Source organism: Bos indicus, chromosome 10, assembly GCF_029378745.1.
Source record: "Bos indicus isolate NIAB-ARS_2022 breed Sahiwal x Tharparkar chromosome 10, NIAB-ARS_B.indTharparkar_mat_pri_1.0, whole genome shotgun sequence".
NCBI lineage: Eukaryota > Metazoa > Chordata > Mammalia > Artiodactyla > Bovidae > Bos > Bos indicus.
The window spans coordinates 6,772,184-6,789,556 of NC_091769.1; the positions used below are offsets into that span (position 1 = coordinate 6,772,184).

The window sequence follows — 17,373 nt, forward strand, 5'->3', positions numbered from 1 at the left end:
AAAGTGGTTGAATATAATAAAACATTTTTTAAAAATATCTTTCCTTTATAAGGAAATAGAAGGGAAAAGTAATCTGTTTATGATGGCAAACAAAATACCTAAACCATCATAGGCAAGTTAAAAAAAAAAAAAAAGAAATGTGCCATGAAGAGAAAAATAGCAAACCTCAGAAATATATAAATACAAAGAAATGTCTTTGTCACTTTTTCTCATCAGATCAGATCAGTCGCTCAGTCGTGTCCGACTCTTTGCGACCCCATGAATCGCAGCACACCAGGCCTCCCTGTCCATCACCAACTCCCGGAGTTCACCCAGACTCATGTCCATCAAGTCAGTGATGCCATCCAGCCATCTCATCCTCTGTCGTCCCCTTCTCCTCTTTTTCTCATGATAAACTCCTAATTTTTGTAAGAAAATATGTATAAATTTTTGTTCCTTGTAGACATATCCTATTGATGTCCTTGGTAGAGAGGACTGAAGAGTATAAACACGTCAGTTCAGCCCACATTAATACGTGGATTTATCGAATTGCCACCAGGAACTATTGAGGGAGAAGAGTGCTTGATGAAATAATCCTAAAATTCATGTGAAAGAACTTGTAAAATGGCAAGGAAAATTTTACAGAGAAGAACATTTAGGGGGACTAGGCTCCCTAGCTACCAAAACATTCTAAAGCCACGATAAGTAAAGGTTAAGATACAGCAAAAGAATACAAAAATGAATGAAACAGAAAAGGAAATTCCCATATATTTGTATAAACATCATAATATAATAGCTATTTTATATATTATAATTTAATTGGGAAGAAATGGATTATTCAAGGAACAATTGGGGACAAGGGTTAGATATTGAGAAAAAATATTAGTTGTTTAAGACTTTGATGTCATTTATTTATCTAATCTATTCCGAACCATAAATACAAAAGTATTTCTTAATAGTTGCTACCTCATGCCCCAGACACCAGTGTGAGTCAAATGCCTCCCACTGAACACACTGCATTGCAATAATTGTTTTACTCGTCTGTTGCCCAACTCAGACAGGGACAAAGAACTGGGAACTCAGACCAAGAGGAGAACTGCGGTGTGTCCCATCTTTGTTTGAGTGAGTGCTCAGATAGTTGCGTTTGACTCTTCGCAACCCCATGGACTGCAGCCAATGAGGCTCCTCTGTCCATGGGGCTTTCCTGTCAGTACTGCTACATGTGGGTTGCCATTTCCTCCTCCAGTGGATCTTCCAGACCCAGGGGTCGAACTTGCATCTCTTTCATCTCCTGCATTGGCAGGCAGATTCTTTACTGTTGAGCAACTGAGGAAGCTGTTTATTTTATATTAAATATCAGTATGTATAGAGTTCATAACAGAAGGGAGGGAACACTGTGTGTGCAGGCTGGTAAGCAAGACTCCCTTCAATAGCTTTTATTACTCAACTAGTAATTGATGGTTGGGTAACTCAAGATTTCCTTTTAGCTGTACAAGTTTAAACAACAGCAATTTCAAAATCAAGATGTTAATTAAATGCAGATTAATGGGGATTTAAAAAGATACAGTAGTAAAATGAAGATAAACAATACCCCCCAAAGAACAGAGAACTTTCAGCTACATCTATCTTTTATTCTACATGGAATAATACCATATCTTCTTGTGTGCTGTGTGCCTAGTCGCTCAGTTGTGTCCGACTCTTTGCGACCCCCTGGATTTTAGCCCACCAGGCTCCTCTGTCCATGGGGATTCTCCAGGCAAGAATACTGGAGTGGGTTGTCACGCCCTCCTCCAGGGGATCTTCCCAACCCAGAGATCAAACTCAGGTCTCTTGCATTTCAGGCTGATTGTTTACCATCTGAGCCACCAGGGAAGCCCAAGAATACTGGAGTGGGTACCTGGTCCTTCTCCAGGAGACCTTTCCCACCCAGGAATCAACCCAGGGTCTCCTGCATAGGAATACCGTATCTTCTTACATAACTCTAATTCCTCCCAGGTGTATTTCCTCATCTGCCAACATTTAAAGGAAAATACAAGATTCTTTGGTATGGCATATTTTTTTATCCTTTTTTACTTTTTTTAATTAATTAATTTTTATTGAAGCATAATGGCTTTTCAGAATTTTGCTGTTTTCTGTGGGTTAACAGTGTAAAGTTGTTGTTATTGAGCATTTTATAAACATTCATCAAGGTAATTATTTTTCCTGCTATGTTGGAGGGAACAGCTACACAGCATTGCAAAAAACTATGTATCCTCACAATGGTACAATGGAGCAACCATGTCTAGGTGTACAGAGTAGACGGGAGGGGAGACTACGTTCTACTAGATTTCCAAACAGCTTAACAGCAGCAACAGTGAGGTTTGTAGGTATGAGAGTGGTCGTGGTGGCTGTCGTTTAGTCACTCAGCTGCTTCCGACTCTGCGACCCCATGGACTGCAGCCCACCAGGCTCCCCTGTCCATAGCATTTCCCAGGCAAGAATACTGGAATGGGTTGCCATTTCCTTTTCCAGGGGATCTTCCCAACCCAGGGATCAAACCCCCGTCTCTTGCATTGACTGGCAGATTCTTTACCTCTGAACCACTGGGAATACCCAGTAGCAATTGATACTGTGGTAGGGGGGTTTATTTTGTTTTGTTTTAATATTTATCTGTTTTGGCAAGATCTTTTTTTTTTTTTTGCAAGGTGACAAGTGGACCATTTGATGGCTTTACTGTTACATAGAAGGAAATGTCTTCTGTGTTAATGATCAGGCTCCCAAAGGAAATTCAGAAAGAAAATCCATGCTGCCAAACTTGCTTTTCTTTTCCATGTATAATCCATAACTGAAGGACGCTGGATGATCTTTGGCTGGCTATTCTTCTCAATATGGTGGCCCTTTTCAAACTGAAGGCAGTGTTCATGAGCAGATGACATAGGCAGCCTAGAGAGAGAAGCTGAAGGAGGAGAGCTGGTGGCAGTTGGGAAGAAAAGGATTAGGGAGAAGTCTAATGAGGGCAGCAGGTTGCCTAATACTCTAAAACCCAAACACCATCTTTGTTCTTGCAGCAGTTTGATGGGCCCTTGTGTTTATGCTGACAGCTTCTCTCTGTCACTGCCTTCTTACTACCAACCAACCGCCTGACCCTCCATCTCATATCTCCTACTTACTCATAGTTTCTGCTTACTCATAGCTTCCATGTGCCATACTCTGAGTCTTTTGGATTCTGTTACTACCACCAACTCTTTGGTTCCTTCTTCAGACCTACAGTTCAAATTTCCTAGGAAGAGAATCGGCTTCACCAAACATTGTCCCCATTAAAATAGAGTTTTCCTATCAGGAGATTTAATAATCACAGGGCTAAGTCTATGGATTACGGAAATATCTAGGACTTCTACAGTCAGCAAGATCTTTGGGGGAGAAAAGTTCAATACCAGACATGGAAGGAGCCTGCGGACATAGCCACATAGGCTTGTCTGGTACTAAGACACAAAAGAAAGAACTTGAGAAAGTGGGATGGATGGGGAGTCACAACACGGGTTTTGTTTCATTGGTTGTCTGTAGTCTAGTCCCATCCATATGTCCTACAGGCTAAGGGAAGTTTTGGGTTCTAGAGTTTTGGAAATTTGGGCAGCATTTTTCATGTCTCTTACAGTACGTCAGTTCAGTTCAGTTCAGTCGTTCAGTCGTGTCCAACTCTCTGTGACCCCATGAATCGCAGCACACCAGGCCTCCCTATCCATCACCAACTCCCAGAGTTCACTCAGACTCACGTCCATTGAGTCAGTGATGCCATCCAGCCATCTCATCCTCTGTCGTCCCCTTCTCCTCCTGCCCCCAATCCCTCCCAGCGTCAGAGTCTTTTCCAATGAGTCAACTCTTCGCATGAGGTGGCCAAAGTACTGGAGTTTCAGCTTTAGATCATTCCTTACAAGGAAATCCCAGGGCTGATCTCCTTTAGAATGGACTGGTTGGATCTCCTTGCAGTCCAAGGGACTCTCAGGAGTCTTCTCCAACACCACAGTTCAAAAGCATCAATTCTTCAGCGCTCAGCTTTCTTCACAGTCCAACTCTCACATCCATACATGACTACAGGAAAAACCATAGCCTTGACTAGACGGACCTTTGTAGGCAAAGTAATGTCTCTGCCTCTCAATATGCTATGTAGATTGGTCATAAATTTTCTTCCAAGGAGTAAGTGTCTTTTAATTTCATGGCTGCAGTCACCATCTGCAGTGATTTGGGAGCCCAGAAAAATAAAGTCTGATACTGTTTCCACTGTTTCCCCATCTATTTCCCATGAAGTGATGGGACCAGATGCCATGATCTTCGTTTTCTGAATGTTGAGTTTTAAGCCAACTTTTTCACTCTCCTCTTTCACCTTCATCAAGAGGCTTTTTAGTTCCTCTTCACTTTCCGCCATAAGGGTGGTGTCATCTGCATATATGGGGTTATTGATATTTCTCCCGGCAACCTCGATTTCAGCTTGTGCTTTTTCCAGCCCAGCGTTTCTCATGATGTACTCTGAATAGAAGTTAAATAAGCAGGGTGACAATATACAGCCTTGATAATGACCAATGTACTTGTTTCCAAACACCAGATTGCTCACTCCATGAAGCCCAGTATTGGTCTTATTTATCTTTGTGCCCTTAGTGCCTGACATGGATGATGAGCAACACGGATGATGAGTTAAGTCCAACTCTTGGCGGCCCCTTGGACTATAGCCTGCCAGGCTTCTCTGTCCATGGATCATCTTGGTGAGAATACTGGAGTGGGTTACCATTTCCTCCTCCAGGGGATCTTCCTGACCCAAGGATCAAACCCTAGTCTCCTGCAGCTCCTGTGTTGGTAGGTGGATTCTTTACCACTGAGCCACCTGGGAAGCCCTGCCTGACACAGAGTAAATGCTTAATAACTATTGATTTGAATGAATGGTTGTGGCTTGGAATCTGAATATTAAGAATGTTTCTGAATAACTTGAAAGATCATAGTATCATGGCATTTTTTTCCTATTTTGTACTTGAAAAATATTAGCAGGAAAGACATTACATCTTTTGAGATCCTTCAATACATATTGATAATGTACATAATCTGAATTTTTAAAAAATGCCTTAATATACATTTCTTTACATATTTTGCTTTTTTCCATTTAACATTCTTTTGTACACAGATTTCCAAATATTGATGTAGCCACATAGTAGATATTTTTATGAACTTCCATGGTCTTAAATAATTGTCTACTTAACCATGTCTCAATTATTGGATGTTGAGAGATGTTATGGTGTCCAACAGAATAAAGACTTGTGTACATGTATAAGTTAATTTTCACCTCACCATAGAGGTATTTAGTTTATATTTAAAATACTCCAACCAAGAATCTGTACTCATGAGATAGATACACAAGCATTCCAAATAACTTATTGAAATCTACCCAACGGTTTGCTAATTAGCTGAGGGACATAATGTATAACTTTTGTTGGTGAAATGAGTGGTGGTCAAGATTCAAAGACTGGGCTTCCTTGGTGGCTCAGATGGTAAAGAATTCACCTGCCATGTGGGATATCTGTGTTCAATCCCTGGGTCAGGAAGATCCCCTGGAGAAGAAAATGAACCCCACTCCAGTATTCTTGCCTGGAGAATTCCATGGACAGAGGAGCCTGGCAGGATACAGTCCATGGGGTCGCCAAGAGTAGGATACAACTTAGCGACTAACACTTTCACTGCACTTTATTGATGAGATGAGTGGTGTTCAATTCATGAATAGGGTGTCAGAATCCAAGAAGCCCAACAAGTTATTACTCTTGGTGGAGCATCTGAGGTCTAGAGCTTTGCTTTATCCAGCAGCTGTCACTTCAGAAAAGATTCCTGATAACTACAAGGTGAATTTCTGCCCAGTCCACTAAGAGTGAACCACCAACTTCAGATACAAGTCAGAGTGCCTGAAGCCAGAGACTGAGATCTGCTCTTAGTGTTGGTTACAAGATAACTTTGTGTTTGTTTGCTTACAAATGATTAGGCAGAATTTGTTTGAAGATTTGCTTTCACTGTAGCTTATAACTTGGAAGCAAGTTTGTGGAACAGAGACACCCTCCACCTATTTAATCACCAGAGTATTTATTTGTACCTGACAGCTGCTGAACGATCAATGCAAAGAAATAGAGGAAAACAATCAAATGAGAAAGACTAGAGATCTCTTCAAGAAAATTAGAGATACCAAGGGAACATTTCATGCAAAGATGGGCTCGATAAAGGACAGAAATGGTATGGACCTAACAGAAGCAGAAGATATTGAGAAGAGGTGGCGAGAATACACAGAAGAACTGTACAAAAAAGAGCTTCACAACCCAAATAATCACGATGGTGTGGTCACTGACCTAGAGCCAGACATCCTGGAATGTGAAGTCAAGTGGGCCTTAGAAAGCATCACTATGAACAAAGCTAGTAGAGGTGATGGCATTCCAGTTGAGCTCTTTCAAATCCTGAAAGATGATGCTGTGAAAGTGCTGTACTCAATATGCCAGCAAATTTGGAAAACTTAGCAGTGGCCACAGGACTGGAAAAGGTCAGTTTTCATTCCGATCCCAAAGAAAGGCAATGCCAAAGAATGCTCAAACTACCACACAATTGCACTCATCTCACATGCTTGTAAAGTAATGCTCAAAATTCTCCAAGCCAGGCTTCAGCAATATGTGAACCGTGAACTTCCAGACGTTCAAACTGGTTTTAGAAAAGGCAGAGGAACCAGAGACCAAATTGCCAACATCCGCTGGATCATCAAAAAAGCAAGAGAGTTCCAGAAAAACATCTATTTCTGCTTTATTGACTATGCCAAAGCCTTTGACTGTGTGGATCACAATCAACTGTGGAAAATTCTGAAAGACATGGGAATACCAGACCACCTGACCTGCCTCTTGAGAAATTTGTATGCAGGCAGGAAGCAATGGTTAGAACTGGACATGGAACAACAGACTGGTTCCAAATAGGAAAAGGAGTACGTCAAGGCTGTATATTGTTACCCTGCTTATTTAACTTCTATGCAGAGTACATCATGAGAAACGCTGGGCTGGAAGAAGCACAAGCTGGAATCAAAGTTGCCGGGAGAAATATCAATAACCTCAGATATGCAGATGACACCACCCTTATGGCAGAAAGTGAAGAGGAACTCAAAAGCCTCTTGATGAAAATGAAAGAGGAGAGTGAAAAAGTTGGCTTAAAACTCAACATTCAGAAAACGAAGATCATGGCATCTGGTCCCATCACTTCATGGCAAATAGATGGGGAAACAGTGCCAGACTTTATTTTTCTGGGCTCCAAAAATCACTGCAGATGGTGACTGTAGCCATGAAATTAAAAGACGCTTACTCCTTGGAAGGAAAGCTATCACCAACCTAGATAGCATATTGAAAAGCAGAGACGTTACTTTGCCAACAAAGGTCCATCTAGTCAAGGCTATGGTTTTCCTGTGGTCATGTATGGATGTGAGAGTTGGACTATGAAGAAAGCTGAGTTCTGAAGAATTGATGCTTTTGAACTGTGGTGTTGGAGAAGACTCTTGAGAGTCCCTTGGACTGCAAGGAGATCCAACCAGTCCATTCTGAAGGAGATCAGCTCTGGGATTTCTTTGAAAGGAATGATGCTAAAGCTGAAACTCCAATAGTTTGGCCACCTCATGCGAAGAGTTGACTCATTGGAAAAGACTCTGATGCTGGGAGGGATTGGGGGCAGGAGGAGAAGGGGATGACAGAGGATGAGATGGCTGGATGGCATCACTAGGTTGATGGATGTGAGTCTGAGTGAACTCCGGAAGTTGGTAATGGACAGGGAGGCCTGGCATGCTGCAATTCATGGGGTCGTAAAGAGTTGGACACGACTGAGTGACTGAACTGAACTGAACTAACAACTGTTGAACGAATTGGCTTATGTCAGTTCTCAGTAGACAGCTTGAAATATTCCCTGTCAAAAGTAAGTGACAAGAACCTGAGGTCTTTGATGTTTAAGTGATTTGTTCAAGAAACACACAACTTGTTATGGCAGAGCTGAGGCCAAACCACAGGATCTTGTAGCCTAGAACTGTACAAACACACATCTTTATTTTTCCAAGGACATTCAAGTTTTTCTAATAATGGTCTATGTGGTGATCTTGAAGGCTAGATAAAGTTTTCATTGCTTAAAAGTTGTGTCAGGAAAGTTCAAGGTTGGCATATGACAACCTGAGTCATTTGGAGGCTTTATTCGTGTTTAGCTTTATTTTCAAGTCTACTAATCTTCATAATCTCAATTTAGTGATCTAATTTGAGTGACATTAAACTAGAACAGGTTAAAGTTATATAATTATGTTTGACTTCAATTATAGTTACTAATCAATCTAGATTGCTACCAATCGGTTACACTACATATATGAACTTACAGATTCACATGTTACTTTACTGTACATTTTTGGAGGCCTAAAATATTCATTTTCTATAGAGTGTGTGCATCATGCTCAGTTGCCTCAGATGCATCCAACTCTTTGCGACCCTACGGACCGTAGCCTGCCAGGCTCCTCTGTCCGTGCGATTCTCCAGGCAAGAATACTGGAGTGGGTAGCCATGCCCTCCTCCTATGTAGCACATGTGCTATGCTGCGCTGTGCTTAGTCGCTTAGTCGTGTCTGACTCTTTGCTGCCCCATAGACTGTAGGCCACCAGGCTCCTTTGTCCATGGGGATTCTTCAGACAAGAATACTGGAGTGGGTTGCCATGCCCTCCTCCAGGGGGTCTTCCCCACCCAGGAATCCAACCCAGGTCTCCTGCACTGCAGGCGGATTCTTTACCGTCTGAGGTATAGGGACGCCCCATGTAGTGTATACATACTAATCATTTCGCAGCTGGATCCTTACATGAGATTTTTTTTTTTTTCAAACTGGCTTCTGTCATTAAATGGCTGACTTTGGGTGAGTCACTTAATGTCTCAGGAAGTCCTCATAGGAGAATTAAGGTAGAAAATGTCTAAGAACAAGTCTCACTTCCAAACTGCCCTTCACCGCTCACAGTTTAGATACCCCTCGACATTCATGTTTACTTTCAAAGGGTATTCTAGACTCCTGTCTTCTTTCTAACTTGGATCAGGCAGTTTGGAAGGAAACCTGAAAATCCCCTTCACCATTTCCCTTGCACCTAGAACCAGCCCTCTGAGACTCTAAACTCTTCAAAGTCAAAGAGACATCTTAAAAAGAAAACCCTCCTTTCTCATCTAGCCTCTAAATTCCCTTCTACCCTATTCATGTCTAAAGTTCTACACTCTTCAGTTTTTCTGAGACTGTAATCGTTCCCTCTTCTAGACAAAACACTTTTCACTCTAAATGCTTTCTCTACTTCTAAGAAAGGAAGCAAGTGTCAGCTAGCATCTCTGTCCCAAAGTGTAGGTTTGTCCAAACTCCAATCAATTTAAAATATTTTGTGTAAGCAAAGTCAGTTTCACTCTTTTACCTCTGTCCCATTTAATTAAATTTCTTTTCTTTTGTCTCATCAAAAAATAATCACCAATCACTATACAAATTTGGAAATTATGGGAAACTGTAAGGAAGCAGATTTTTTTAAAAAAAAGAAGAAGAAACAGTGATAAACAAACTACCCCAAGGCAGCCACTGACCACAGTTGGGCAGTTTCCTCTTGGACTCGTTTGAGTCTCTGTAGTGACTTTTCACTTTTTCCTCCCACTCATCCTTCCTGTATACCTTCAGGGTCTGAGAACTCTCAATCTGCCCAAACAACCAGACTGAAGGATGAAAACTTTTAGAACTTGAAAAGGAAATTAAGTTCTAGAATAGGAAAAGCAATTTCCTCTTTTTCAGACCATGTTTTCTCCTCAACTTAGGAAAAAAAAATTATGACGGCTTCCCTCGAGGTCTAGTGTTTAAGAATCCACCTGCCAATACAGGGGACACAAGTTTGAACTCTGTTCTGGAAAGATCCCCACATGCCACGAAGCAACTAGGCCTCTTTGCTTCAGCTACTGAGCCTGCGTGGTGTAGAGCCTTGAGCTACAACTCCTGAAGCCCACGGACCTAGAGCCTGTGCTCTGCAAGAGAAGCCACTGCAATAAGCCCGTGAGCAGCAACAAAGAGTAGCCCCCCCGTAACCACAGCTAGAGAAAGCCCACATGCAGAAACGAAGGCCTGGCACAGACAAAAATAAATGAATAAATCTTTCTAAAATATTATGAACACTTTCAAAAACATGAAAAAGTTGAAAGAGTAATGAAATGAAAACCTGAATGCCTACTACCTAGACTGAATAATCGTTAACATCCTAAAATTTTGCTTTATTTCCATCAATCATCTATATATACATTTTTTCTTTTGAACCATTTGAAAGTAAGAAGCAGACATCGAGGCACTTTACCCCCAAAGACTTCAGCATGCATCTCCTCTGAAGAAGACATTCTCCTAGATAACTGCATATCATTACTTAAACTAGTAACAGTAATTTCACACCACCATTTAGTATCCAATCTATATTGAGATGTTTCTAGTTGTCCCAAGAATACACTTTGTGTTGCTTTTTTCTTTTGAACAAGGATTCAATCAAAGAATTACAGGTGGCAGTTAACTGTCTCTTTAGTCTCTTTATGGGCTTCCCTGGTGGCTCAGACGGTAAAGTGTCTGCCTGTAATGCAGGAGACCCAGGTTCGATCCCTGGGTTGGGAAGATCCCCTGGAGAAGGAAGTGGCAACCCACTCCAGTATTCTTGCTTGGAGAATTCCATGGATTGAGGAGCCTGGTAAGCTACAGTCCATGGGGTCGCAAAGAGTTGGACACAACTGAGCAATTTCGCTTTGCTTCACTTAGTCTCTTTTAGTTTAGAGCAGTCCCTTTTCCTTTTTCTTTTAAAATGAGCTTTACCTTTTGAAGTCAAACCCTATTTTAAGACCATCCTTTGAATTCATTCCCTGCCGGGGACCAGCCCCGGCTAATCCAGGGAATTCGAAGCGGGGACGGCGTCGGTGAGGATCAGGAAACAACTGCTTAATTAAACGTTAATTAAGGATATAAAGAGTAATAGAATGAGGATAGCTCAGTGAGGAAATTTAGTGGAGAAAAGCGGCTGAAATAAGGATAGCTCAGTGAGGAAATTCAGTGGAGAAAAGAGGCTGAATAATTCAGCCAGAAGGTAAGAGAAAGAACGACATGGTGAGACCAAGTTTTGGGTGAACAAGGCCCGCACTTTATTTTCCAAAGTAGTTTTTATACCTTAAGTTATGCATAGAGGATAATGGGGGAAGGGGTAGAGTCAGGCAGCAAGCCAGGCTTTCTTCCTGCAAACTTATCATATGCAAAAGCTTAGGTGATTTGCATCATCTTCTGGCCCAGAGGCCTGTTAACATTTTAAGACCCTTTCTTCAGAAAACTTATTTTTCTCTAAAGGTGATTGGTCAGGAGCCACCCTCCAAAAGCATTAGATAAAGTTGCATTCCTACAGAGCAAAGGTGTGGTGGGCTATAACAAGAAAAAGAATTAACTCAAGGGTCCCAGGTTAGAAACATTAAAGCTACTACTTACACCAATTATATTAATCAATACACTGCCAGGGACACAGCAGGTAAGGGATATGGAAACTTAGCAGCAAACGTTGGCCCAACAAGTGAAAATCCCTTCACCAATACAATTTCTAATCAATCTTTTAACTACTCAAAAGAATCTGTGTTTAGACAGTTTAGAACATCTCCTGCCTCTCACAGTTGGGAGGCTCTGAACAATCACATGTGGCCAGAAAAACCTATTCAGGCAGGCTAGAGGATTTCCAAAGGAAATCTGTTATTTTACCACCTAGTCTTTGAACTTTCACTTTAGTGAATTTATATTGTCAATACTATTATTAATTGCTCTAAATCATCCGTTGTTCTGAAATGAGAAAGAGTGAGAGACATTTCTTCTTTTCCTTGAGTTATATTTTCTTCTAGAGTAGATTCATTGTCTATCTCTTCACTTGCTCACTTCTTTAATCTAATTCACTTATGGTTCAAATGAATTATGGTATGTTTCTCTAGTTACCATACCATTTCTTTTCTTCTTGCTCATGTCTGAAGTGGGCTGCCATGTCTAGACTCTAGGGCAGTGTTTTTCAACTCAGGGTGATTTTGTACCCCAGAAAACATGGGGATATTTTTGGTTGTCACAACTCGGGTAGGAGTTGGTGGGGGGGGGGTTGCTACTGACCTTTAACAGGTAGAGGTCAGGGATACTGCTAAACATTCTTTAATGCACACGGTATTCCACTCCCCCACAACCGAGAATTATCTGGCTGAAAATGTTAAGTGATCAAGTTGAGAAACCCTGCTCTAGGGGCTTCTGTTCATCTGATGTCTGATCTATGACATGAAGCCACTGTCCTTGTTATTCTTCCATATTTCTCTTCCTTTAAAAAGAAGAACTTTCAAGCTGATTACTGGGCTTTCCTCGTTTCTCTGTATAACTGGAGGGGAGAAGGGAAGAGTCCTTCGGGGACTGTGTGTACCTGTTATTACGGTACCCGGGCTTTGCTCTGTTTTCTGAGATTTCTTATAACCAGGAAGCCTCTCCCTGGGTGGAGGAGTATCTATTTCTATGGCTTCCAATCATATTCCTAACTCAGCATGAAACCAAGAAAATGGTGAGATCGTGCAGTTCTTCTGACGCCTGTTTTTTGTGGGGCTTCTTTTGGCCGCACTGCATGGCATGTAGGATCCTGAGCAATGATCAGACCTGTGCCCGCTGCAGTGGAAGGGCAGATTCTTAACCACTGGGCCCCACTGGCCCCAGGGAAGTCCCTTTCCTGCCTCTGTGGCCATCCTGTGGTGATGGTGGCTTCTCTTTAGGGATCTGTGACTTTTCCCTGGTCTATCTGCTGACCACCTCAGTCCATTTCTCGCCTGTGTGTGTTTGGGTGAGCTCAGTCGTGCCTCACTTTTTGCGACCCCATGGACTGCAGCCCACCAGGCTCCTCTGTCTATGGAATTTTCTACGCAAGTATATTGGAGTGGGTTGCCATTTCCTTCTCCAGGGGATCTTCCAAGCCCAGGGATCAAATCTGCGTCTCTTAGGTCTCCCTCATTGTCAGGTGGGTTCTTTACCACCAGTGCCATCTGGGAAACCACTGGAAGTTGTTGAGATTGGATCAAACAACCTAATTCTTTTGCCTTGCTCAGTTGGGCTGGGATAAGATGAAGAGAGGGTCAACGGTAAGAATCTCTTTATTGCTTGGCTACTACTTACTTTTCGAAGTTTTGACCTAAAGTTGTACTCCTTTCCTTGCTTTATTGCTATTGGTGAAACCTCTCTATCTCTCTCTCTCAATCTCTCTCTCTTTCTGTCTTATGAAGATTTTATCAGGTGATAAGAACAGGAGATCTTTGTGTTCAGTCTGTTTTCTTTCCCTCCAATGTTCCTACTATAGCAATAGGTATTATTGCTCAATAATTATTGCTCAATATTGCCCTGACTCAATATTTTATTATGCCAATATTACTTTATTATCAATCTTGGATGACTATGAAACCAGGCCACCCAGGAAGCCACAAATCAATATACTCACTTGTCAAATATAGTTTTCAAAACACATGGGAGAATTGACAGTCTATGGCCATACCACCCAGAACAGGCCCAATCTCATCTGATCTTGGAAGCTAAGCAAGGTTGGGCCTGATTAGTACTCGGATGGGAGAATCCACAAACCTCTGAACCTCAGAGTCCAGTCTTTCTGCCTCGGACAGGCCTGGCACACAGATGTGCTGACTGTTCTGATCACTGGCGAGAGCTCTGTAGCTTTCAACATTCACCTTCACTAACAGCTACTCCCTGAGAAAGGGAGCATGCAGGGCACCATCTGCCAACAGACGCAGTCCTCCCATCTGCAATGCTCAGGGGGAAAGCTGAGCAAAGAGGCGGCTCCACAGACAGCCCAGCCAACACCCTGGCAGGATTTCTGGCCACAAAACCATTGCACTCCCTGTATGTACTGCGTTTGGAATGCCTCCAAATTTGCTAGACTCTAGTCAATGAGGACCTAGCAGCTGGACATAAATACTCATTTTTCATAGCCAGGAGAGGGTCAACTCCACAAGGGCTGTCTCTATCTGGCTTTGGCTTGCTGGTTTCTCTTCCACAGCTACAGTTCATGAGAGATCATAAAGCTGGCCGAAAGCAGGTGGGAGCTATTTCTGGCTGTAGGCCAAGAAAGCAGCAGATAGAGAGGCAGGAAATGATCAGCCCTTTTTCTCCCCAAGTGGCCAGCCTCCCAACCACTGAAGTTCCAGGAAGACTCTGAAAACTTAAAGAAATTCTGTGAAATCTTTCAACTGATTAATTCCATAGTTATATTCAGTTTAGTTAAGTTCAGTTCAGTCGCTCAGTTGTGTCCTACACTTTGCGACCCCATGAATCACAGCACGCCAGGCCTCCCTGTCCATCACCAACTCCCAGAATTCACTCAGACTCACATCCATAGAGTCAGTGATGCCATCCAGCCATCTCATCCTCTGTCCTCCCCTTCTCCTCCTGTCCCCAATCCCTCCCAGCATCAGAGTCTTTTCCAATGAGTCAACTCTTTGCATGAGGTGGCCAAAGTACTGGAGTTTCAGCTTTAGCATCATTCCTTCCAAAGAAATCCCAGGGCTGATCTCCTTCAGAATGGTCTGGTTGGATCTCCTTGCGGTCCAAGGGACTCTCAAGAGTCTTCTCTAACACCACAGTTCAAAAGCATCAATTCTCTGGCACTCAGCTTTCTTCACAGTCCAACTCTCACATCCATACATGACCACTGGAAAAACCATAGCCTTGACTAGACGGACCTTTGTTGGCAAAGTAATGTCTCTGCTTTTCAATATGCTATCTAGGTTGGTGATAGCTTTCCTTCCAAGGAGTAAGCGTCTTTTAATTTCATGGCTGCAGTCACCATCTGTAGTGATTTGGGAGCCCAGAAAAATAAAGTCTGATACTGTTTCCACTGTTTCCTCATCTATTTCCCATGAAGTAATGGGACCAGATGCCATGATCTTCGTTTTCTGAATGTTGAGCTTTAAGCCAACTTTTTCACTCTCCTCTTTCACCTTCATCAAGAGGCTTTTTAGTTCCTCTTCACTTTCTGCCATAAGGGTGGTGTCATCTGCATATCTGAGGTTATTGATATTTCTCCCAGCAATCTTGATTCCAGCTTGTGCTTCTTCCAGTCCAGCGTTTCTCATGATGTATTCTGCATATAAGTTAAATAAACAGGGTGACAAGATACAGCCTTGACGTACTCCTTTTCCTATTTGGAACCAGTGTGTTGTTCCATGTCCAGTTCTAACCATTGCTTCCTGACCTGCATACAAATTTCTCAAGAGGCAGATCAGGTGGTCTGGTATTCCCATCTCTTTCAGAATTTTCCACAGTTTCTTGTGATCCACACAGTCAAAGGCTTTGGCATAGTCAATAAAGCAGAAATAGATGTTTTTCTGGAACTCTCGTGCTTTTTTGATGATCCAGCGGATGTTGGCAATTTGGTCTCTGGTTCCTCTGCCTTTTCTAAAATCAGTTTGAACATCTGGAAGTTCACGGTTCACATATTGCTGAAGCCTGGCTTGGAGAATTTTGAGCATTACTTTACCAGCATCTGAGATGAGTGCAATTGTGCAGTAGTTTGAGCTTTCTTTGGCATTGCCTTTCTTTGGGATCGGAATGAAAACTGACCTTTTCCAGTCCTGTGGCCACTGCTGAGTTTTCCAAATTTGCTGGCATATTGAGTACAGCACTTTCACAGCATCATCTTTCAGGATTTGAAAGAGCTCAACTGGAATGCCATCACCTCCACTAGCTTTGTTCATAGTGATGCTTTCTAAGGCCACTTGATTTCACATTCCAGGATGTCTGGCTCTAGGCCAGTGACCACACCATCGTGATTATCTGGGTCGTGAAGCTCTTTTTTGTATAGTTCTTCTGTGTATTCTCGCCACCTCTTAATATCTTCTGCTTCTGTTAGGTCCATGCCATTTCTGTCCTTTATCAAGCCCATCTTTGCATGAAATGTTCCCTTGGTATCTCTAATTTTCTTGAAGAGATCTCTAGTCTTTCCCATTCTGTTGTTTTCCTCTATTTCTTTGCATTGATCACTGAGGAAGGCTTTCTTATCTCTTCTTGCTATTCTTTGGAATTCTGCATTCAGATGCTTAAATCTTTCCTTTTCTCCTTTGCTTTTTGCTTCTCTTCTTTTCACAGCTATTTGTAAGGCCTCCCCAGACAGCCATTTTGCTTTTTTGCATTTCTTTTCCATGGGGATGGTCTTGATCCCTGTCTCCTGTACAATGTCATGAACCTCATTCCATAGTTCATCAGGCACTCTATCTATCAGATCTAGGCCCTTAAATCTATTTCTCACTTCCACTGTATAATCATAAGGGAATGGATTTAGGTCATACCTGAATGGTCTAGTGGTTTTCCCTACTTTCTTCAATTTAAGTCTGAATTTGGCAATAAGGAGTTCATGATCTGAGCCACAGTCAGTTCCTGGTCTTGTTTTTGCTGACTGTATAGAGCTTCTCCATCTTTGGCTGCAAAGACTATAATCAATCTGATTTCGGTGTTGACCATCTGGTGATGTCCATGTGTAGAGTCTTCTCTTGTGGTGTTGGAAGAGGGTGTTTGCTATGACCTGTGCATTTTCTTGGCAAAACTCTACTAGTCTTTGCACTGCTTCATTCTGTATTCCAAGGCCAAATTTGCCTGTTACTCCAGGTGTTTCTTGACTTCCTACTTTTGCATTCCAGTCTCCTATAATGAAAAGGACATCTTTTTTGGGTGTTAGTTCTAAAAGGTCTTATAGGTCTTCATAGAACCGTTCAACTTCAGCTTCTTCAGCGTTCCTGGTTGGGGCATAGACTTGGATTACTGTGATATTGAATGGTTTGCCTTGGAAACGAACAGAGATCATTCTGTCGTTTTTGAGATTGCATCCAAGTACTGCATTTTGGACTCTTTTGTTGACCATGATGGCTACTCCATTTCTTCTGAGGGATTCCTGCCCGCAGTAGTAGATATAATGGTCATCTGAGTTAAATTCACCCATTCCAGTCCATTTTGTTCACTAATTCCTAGAATGTCGATATTCACTCTTGCCATCTCTTGTTTGACCACTTCCAATTTGCCTTGATTCGTGGACCTGACAATCCAGGTTCCTATGCAATATTGCTCTTTACAGCATCGGACCTTGCTTCTATCACCAGTCACATCCACAGCTGGGTGTTATTTTTGCTTTGGCTCCATCCCTTCATTCTTTCAGGAGTTATTTCTCCACTGATCTCCAGTAGCATATTGGGCACCTACTGACCTGGGGAGTTCCTCTTTCAGTATTCTATCATTTTGCCTTTTCATACTGTTCATGGGGTTCTCAAGGCAATAATACTGAAGTGGTTTGCCATTCCCTTC

At 42.2% G+C, this 17,373-nt stretch overlaps 1 non-coding gene across 1 annotated transcript; it reads left to right on the forward strand.

The window, feature by feature from the left end:
* Window positions 1–10,572: 10,572 nt before the first annotated feature.
* Window positions 10,573–10,644, forward strand: TRNAY-GUA (transfer RNA tyrosine (anticodon GUA)). Its single transcript has one exon. It is a non-coding gene; the product is annotated as a tRNA-Tyr (tRNA).
* The last annotated feature ends 6,729 nt before the right edge of the window (window positions 10,645–17,373 follow it).